This window comes from Eriocheir sinensis, chromosome 13 (genome assembly GCF_024679095.1).
Source record: "Eriocheir sinensis breed Jianghai 21 chromosome 13, ASM2467909v1, whole genome shotgun sequence".
Taxonomy (NCBI): Eukaryota; Metazoa; Arthropoda; class Malacostraca; order Decapoda; family Varunidae; genus Eriocheir; species Eriocheir sinensis.
In genome coordinates, this window is record NC_066521.1 from 4,332,984 (window position 1) to 4,341,578 (window position 8,595).

The 8,595-nt window shown below is 46.1% G+C and overlaps 1 long non-coding RNA gene across 1 annotated transcript; it reads right to left on the reverse strand.

The window, feature by feature from the left end:
• Nucleotides 1-4,649: 4,649 nt before the first annotated feature.
• LOC126998264 (uncharacterized) lies at nt 4,650-4,851 on the reverse strand. Its single transcript, XR_007752770.1, has 2 exons — nt 4,751-4,851; nt 4,650-4,690 (listed from the first exon to the last, which is right to left on the reverse strand). It is a non-coding gene; the product is annotated as an uncharacterized LOC126998264 (long non-coding RNA).
• Nucleotides 4,852-8,595: the final 3,744 nt, after the last annotated feature.

An 8,595-nucleotide genomic window follows, 5' to 3' on the forward strand; every position in this document is an offset into this window, starting at 1 on the left:
CTAACTTCGGTTGTAGGTAAGCTACTTGAGAGCATAATTAGAGACAAAATTGTGAATTACCTTGAAAGCCACTCATTAATTGGGGACTCACAACATGGTTTCCGAAACAAAAGATCCTGCCTATCAAACCTATTAACCTTTTATAACGACCTCTTCACTGTTTATGACGTAACCAAATCACTGGACGTAGTCGATCTTGATTTCCAGAAAGCGTTTGATAAAGTCCCGCATCATAAATTACTTTACAAATTAAAGCAAATAGGTATTGACGGTCAAGTAAACCAATGGATCGCGAATTGGTTGAGCAACAGACAACAAAGAGTAGTGATTGACGGATTTAACTCAGAGTGGGCGCCGGTCACTAGTGGCGTCCCTCAGGGCTCGGTTCTTGGCCCAGTGCTCTTCATTATTTACATCAACGACGTGGATGTTGGACTCAATAACCGCATCAGTAATTTTGCAGACGACACAAAGATTGGTAACTCGGTTCTCACTGACGAAGACAGGCAAAGCCTCCAAGAGGATTTGCACAAAATTTCAGCTTGGTCGGATAGATGGGAGATGCCCTTTAACGTAGACAAGTGCCAGGTCCTTCAAGTTGGAAGGAGGAATAAGAAGTTCGATTACGAAATGCGCGGTTTTAAACTCAAAAGCGTTCAATGCGTCAAGGACTTGGGGGTCAAAATCGCGTCAAACCTCAAATTCTCACAGCAATGCATCGATGCAGCAAATAAAGCGAACAGAATGTCGGGCTTCATTAAAAGAAACTTTTTATTCAAGAATAAAGATGTAATACTCCCGCTCTACAACAGTTTAGTCAGACCCCACTTGGAATATGCGGTACAGTTTTGGTCTCCCCACCATGCAAAGGATATAGCTAAATTAGAAGGTGTTCAGCGTCGGGCAACGAAAATGATCCCATCCTTGCGCAACAAATCCTACGAAGAAAGGCTTTCTACCCTTAACATGTTCTCTCTTGAGAAACGTCGCCTCCGAGGAAAACTGATCGAATGTTTTAAAATACTTAATGGTTTCACGAATGTAGACAGATCAACATTGTTTATGATCGATGACACTTTGCGCACGAGGAACAATGGCGTAAAACTCAGATGTAGACAAGTAAATTCAGACTGCACCAAATTTTTCTTCACCAACGTTGTAGTGCGAGAATGGAATAAGCTTCCACCATCAGTGGTCCAGTGCAACACGATTGACTCCTTCAAAAATAAGCTCGACCGTCACTTCCTTCAACGTAATATTAACTAGAGTAGCAATGCAACGTTTTGGAGTCTTCTGATTAATGTAAAATCACTTAGGTTTAAGGACAGACCACCAAGTCTGGACAATGGGGTCTGTGTGGTCTGATTTTCTATGTAAATCTCTCTCTCTCTCTCTCTCTCTCTCTCTCTCTCTCTCTCTCTCTCTCTCTCTCTCTCTCTCTCTCTCTCTCTCTCTCTCTCTCTCTCTCTCTCTCTCTCTCTTCTCCTGTACTTTAATCTCTCCTTCCTTCCCTTTCCTCCTCAGTCCCCCCTTCCTTCCCTCCTTTCCTTCCCTTCTTATCCTCCCCTCCTTTACTCCAGTCCTCCTTTCCTTCCTTCCTTTTCTCCTCTCTTGCATACTTTTGGCTTTCTTAACACTCTCTCTCTCTCTCTCTCTCTCTCTCTCTCTCTCTCTCTCTCTCTCTCTCTCTCTCTCTCTCTCTCTCTCTCTCTCTCTCTCTCTCTCTCTCTCTCTAAACAAGAGCATGAATTTTTTGAGCTGAAGGTGCCCTCTTCCTTGAGGGCACCTATTCTAAAGCTTGCCAAGTATCACTTAAGGGGGCCGTGCGCGACACCACAGGTAGGAAGGCAGGTGTCTTGACACGCTGGCTACTCAGGGCTGAGACGTTCACTTCGGCCGTGAGGACGTTCCACAGTGTTGGGACTTCGAGGAGGAAATCACTGGACGCTACCGCTTTTATAGCTAGCTCCTGATCTCCTCCACGGGACTCCGAGGGCCGCGAGGAGTGGTGTGTGCTCTCTCTCTCTCTCTCTCTCTCTCTCTCTCTCTCTCTCTCTCTCTCTCTCGATAATGGGGAATAAAAAGGAGGAGAAAGAGGTGGATAACCCCCCCCCACACCCACACCCACACACCCACACCCACACACCCACCCACACCCACACACCCGCACACACCTACCCACACACGCACCCACACCCTCACACACACACCCACACCTACACCCACACACCCACACCCACACACACACACACACATCCACCCACCCACGCACACCCACACACACACACACATCCACCCACCCACGCACACACACCCACCCACGCACACACACACACACACACACACACACACACCCGCCGTCCCACCGGCGACAGACCGGCCCCCTTAACATCCGCCATCGACACCTTTACTGCTACGCATTGTCCCAACTTCAACCCTGAAGAGCCCTTACAACAGCGCCACCTTGACGAGGCAGCCTCTGAACACCGCTTATCCAATCTACTGTCCCACGCTAACCAGATTGACAGAGCGCGGCTCCTTGCTGCCCGGGCTCCTCACAGCGGCTCTCGGCCCTTCCCGTCGAGAGACTCGGGCTTCTCCTCCCCGACGAGGCTGTTCGGACAGACGTAGCCCTGCGACAGGGCGTCCCCACACAGCAGCCCCACCGATGTCGCTGCGGAGCTATGGCGGACAGGCTGATATACCACAACCTGTCCTGCAAGAGAGACCCCGGTCGCCTGCCCCGCCACGCAGCCCTCAACGATGTGGTGTACAGGGGATTGTCATCTGCCGGTGTGCCGGCCATCCTCGAGCCACGGGGTCTAGACCGCGGCGACGGACGCCGTCCCAACGGCATCACAATTTACCCCTTCATGCAGGGCAAGATGCTAGCGTGGGACGCTACCTGCGTAAACACCTTCGGCAGCACCCACCTCATCGAATGCGCTACCACAGCAGGCGCTGCCGCACACTCTGCCGAGTCCCGGAAACGGCAGCGCTACGCCGACCTCGGTCAGCGGTATGACTTCATGCCGCTGACGGTGGAGACGACCGGAGTCCTTGGTCTCGCCTTCAGCGACCTCATCAAGACCCTCGGCAGGCGCATCCGAGAGAGGACGGGGGAAAAGCGGGAAACCGAGTGGCTGCGGCAGCTGGTCAGCCTCGCAGTGATCCGCGGGAACGCAGCAGCGCTATGCCAGCAGCGCCCCACATCTGACTTAATCTTAGATCCGACGACTTTTATGATGTTATTTATTATGTATAATTCTTATGTTTTATGTATTATTTATCTATAGTATATTAAAAGATATGGTTGAGGGCCACAGTCATCGGCGTTCCGGCAGGGGCCGATGAATTGCAATGCGAAGAATCTAACCAATTGTTCCCATCGTAACTCCCTTCCGGATGGAGGCCCTTTTAAAAAACCCCACACCCACCCACACACACACACACACACACACACACACACACACACACACACACACACACACACACACACACACACACACACACACACACACACACACACACACACACACACACACACACACACACACACACACACTCACTCACTCACTCACTCACTCTCTCTCTCTCTCTCTCTCTCTCTCTCTCTCTCTCTCTCTCTCTCTCTCTCTCTCTATATATATATATATATATATATATATATATATATATATATATATATATATAAATCATCACATTTATACACATGGCACTTATACTACACTCATCAACACATTCGAGAACACAAACAACAAACCCACATGAATCACAAACAAGCTCTCATACACAACAATCGCTTTCGCACACCGTGGTTCAGTATTTCAATCGGCACACCAATAACGAAACAAAGGTACACAAACGGCACACCAACCTTCTCTTGCTGCTTCTATGTGGAGACACAGCGCTATGGTCAACCCTGGCCCTTATGGCCCCAAGTACCCTTGCCAACTTCGTAGCAAGGCGGTGAGGTGGGGGTAGAGGGCCATCCAGTGTGATTCGTGTCGTTATGGATCCGAACATGTTGGCTGGTACCACATCCAGGGACGGATTTACTTGCTTGTGGGCCCTAGGCCAAATCTCATCAGGGGGCCCCCCCCTCGCCAATATATATATATATATATATATATATATATATATATATATATATATATATATATATATATATATATATATATATATAATTTTTATTTTGTGCAGAACCTGTTCTTAAACAGAGGTATAATGGAAAAAATACAGTTAAACTGAACCAGAATGCATTTTACACTAAGAATTACAGTAAAACATATATATATATATATATATATATATATATATATATATATATATATATATATATATATATATATATATATATATATATATATATATATATATTGTGTGTGTGTTGTGTGTGTGTGAGAGAGATTTTGACTGTCCTTTTTTCAAGAAAACTTAAGGACAAACAGGCTCAAAAAAGGACAGACTGTCCTTAAAAGGACAAACATGGCAACCCTGCCACACACAGTACGAGTCTGGTGACTGCGGCAGTTTCAAAAGAGCAACCTGCATTGTGAGTCAGTAAATTTAATTTTTGTGGAATGAATATGACACACAAAAGTTGATGAATGTGGATTTTTGGTCAAGGTGCTGAAGGTTAACGAACATTATTCTCTCTCTCTCTCTCTCTCTCTCTCTCTCTCTCTCTCTCTCTCTCTCTCTCTCTCTCTCTCTCTCTCTCTCTCTCTCTCTCTCTCTCTCTCTCGACCATTGGGCCACCACAACTTAAGTCCCCAGGACCCCAGTGGGCCCTCAGTTACCAGTGGGCCCTAGGCCAATGGCCTATGTTGCCTATTGGCAAATCCGGCCCTGACCACATCAGCTGTATCGGGTCTTTCACGCCGACTATACGCTGGATTGGTTGACAATAGCGTCTCGTGGATCTGCATTAGATGCGGCATTCCTAATTTCTCATCCTCATTCTTCTCAACTAACCCTTTTCCACTATTCGACTCCTTCGACATGCCTTATTAACATGACACATACAACCCTTTCACACAACACACTCTCCTCCTGAACCCCAAACACTCAACACCTCTCACCTGTCATAACCCGGTTCCATCCTTCACATCCAGTCCCATCAACCCACACAGACCGGTGCGTTCCCTCTGTACGCCAGACTCGACTCATCACTCACCTCTCACTTCCATTACTAGCAACCCCAGAGGTGGGCGCGGTATTAAAAAATCAGTACTAGTGCGGTTGCGGTAGTGCGGTATTTTTTTCCGGAGTAGTGTGGTTGCGGTAGTGCGGTCCCATTTTTTTCTTTCCCAGTGCGGTACGCGGTGTGCGGTACTGAGGTAGCGGTAGTCAAATAAAAAAAAATACTTCAGTACCTATCTTGGCTATCCAAACAAAGGAAACACGCTTAAAATAGTACAATCTAAAAGTGGCCGGCACCACGGACCGGTACGGGGTTGAAATGGCTGGCACCGCGCGCGTTAAAGAAAACTGGCAGTGTAGTAGTTTAAAACGTCTGTCTATTTAGTATTTAATTTTGAACAATAACTGAAAAGTCAGAATGACTGAATCACTGATTCTGATGACTGATACCGACTGACTGATTAAGTCCGATTCACTGAAAAAAAAAAAAAAACATTTATGTGAGCATGCCGCCCTGCAAATGTCGTCTTCGACAGTTTTCAAAGTACCGCAAAAAAGTACCGCAGGATTTTTTAGTGCGGCCCGCGGTAGTGTGGTATTTTCAGAAATTTTGCGGTAGTGCGGTAGTGCAGTACTTTTTTGTGATGCTGTACTACCGCACTAAGTACCGCACTTGCCAACCTCTGCCCAATCCTACCCTTCCACTTTCCCCAGTCCCTATTTCCTTTTCCTGCCTTTGCTCATCGCCTCCCGTTTCACCTCCCTCCTCTACTTCTTCACTCCCTTCCGTTTCTTCTTCTTCATCATCACCATCTTCACCTATCCCTTTACTTCCACATCCATCACGTCATAGCCACACTTCCCTCCGACTATTAACAATAAATTTATGTAGTATTAAAAACAAAATAGCCCAATTACACCATCTAATCACCACACATAACCCCGACATAATAGTAGGACTTGGTTGACTCCTGACGTTGACAGTAGTGAGCTTTTCCCTCCCCCATTTAGTATGACAGTTTTCCGTAAAGACCACCCGACAGGCCTCGGCAAAGGTGGCGGTGTCATGATCGCCACCAAACCGGGTCTTTGTGTCAAGCATAGGCCTGCCCTTGACACAGACAGCGAAATCACCTTGGTCCAGTTACAAACTTTCAATTGTAAATCTCTTCTTCTTGCTGCTTTTTACAGACCGCCTTCTAATAATACAGACTATTTACACAATCTTCAAATTTCTCTTTCACGCATACAGCAGACAAGCAAATCTGGATCACAGGTGATTTCAACCTCCCTGACATTGACTGGATTGCAATTTCCCCTAGTGACCCTCCCGATGCCGACGCCCCCAACCCCATTATTCCCCACACAAACAGGCCCAACTACACGCCACATTCATTGACATGCATCATTCATACATTTTCACTCTCACAAACAGTACTCCAGCCAACACGAACACATACTGTAACACGCCCCGCTGGCCACGGTGGCCCTTTGACCACAGCACACACACATGACCTTTTTCTCACCAACAATATTCTTAGCATAACAAACACTCAGGTTATTCCACGACTTGTGACCATGACATACTCATCATTGACACTGACCTCCGACCGATTAGACAGAAACAGAGACCCAGACAGATATTCATTTATTCGAGGGGTGGCTTAGACATGATCAAACAAGACCTAACAGCTTTCAGCACTGACAGTTTTGCGACAAACCCGCACACAAGACTTCCTTCCTCCAACTGGAACAACTTGAAACACACCGTACACGACTCAATGAACAATCACATACCACAAAAAACACTTTCTAGTAGGTACACACTTCCCTGGTTTTCCAGGGACCTACGCAGACAACATCGCATGAAACAAAGACTCTACAGACGCGCTCAGACACACAACACAACAGATAATTGGATCGCATACAAAAAAACACCAAAAAGACACTTGCCAAAAACATAAGATTAGCGGAACGCAAACACATATGCGTTTACCTCGCAGACAACGTAAAAAATAACAAAAGAAACTTTTCGAATCCTTTAAGGCGCGCAAACATGACACTAACACTATTACATCACTGAAAGACAACAATAACACATTAGTAACCAGCACAACACAAAGCACAAATACTCAACACAGTTCCAATCGGTGTACACACAATCGATAGCCCCCTTGATATTACGACTAACGGAATACAGAAAATCCTGGAAGGACTTGACACAACTCAATCCACTGGCCCCGATAACATTTCCGCCTTCATCCTTAAATCCTTTGCCCCCATCCTTGCCCCCCTCCTTCAGACCATATTCACCCAATCACTATCATCCACCTCATTACCCTCTGACTGGCTTTCGGCAAATATTAGCCCTTTATTTAAGACAGGTGACCGGACTGACCCAGCCAATTATCGCCATAGCCTTCGACAAAGTCCCGCACAAAAGACTGACATTAAAATTGAAATACTACGGTATTTCAGGACTTATTCTACACTGGATCACTGCATTTCTTACTAAGCGGACTTAACAATTTCTTCTTGACGGATCTTCATCTGACACTGTCCCGGTTTCTTCTCCTGTACATTAACGATCTTCCACTCTCAACGCCTAACTCTTCTACTAGACTATTTGCAGACGATAGTTTGCTATTTAGAGCAGTAAAGACTACTGACGACTGCAGACTGCTACAAAAAGACTTGGACGCCCTCCAGCGGTGGGAGCACACCTTGCAGATGCATTTCCGACCAGACAAATGGAAACTAATAAGATTCACCAGAGCTCACATCCCGGTCCATCACACTTACACTCTCCATAATTCAGACATACAATCAGTCCACACACACAAGTATCTTGGTGTCCACCTCTCCACTTACCTAAAGTTCAACACTCACATAGACCACATCAGTGCCACAGCCAACCTAACACTGGGGTTCCTGAGGAGGAATTTACATAACTGCACACCTGACATTAAACACATAGCTTATGACACACTTGTGAGACCAACACTTGAATACTGCTCCACGGTGTGGGATCCTTACACATACAGAAACATTGATGGGCTAGAGCAAATCAACACCAAGGCGGCTAGGTTTATTACAAACAATTACATTCGAACGCCTGGCATCACAACACGAATCAAACAACAGATAAACATAGAACCTCTTCACATACACAGACAAGCACACAGACTTACACTTATGTACAAGATCACAAACACTCACATTGACATTGACCCACACACATACTTACACAACGCAAACAACGTACTCATAATACACACATTCATAAATGCCAAACATATCACACTAACACTGACGCATACAAGCATTCATGCTTTCCACGCACCGTACGTGACTGGAACAGCCTCTCTCAACAGATTTTAGACTGCGGAACAATAGACTCATTCAGAAAACAAATACACATTCACTTATCACAACAACACACCATAGCTA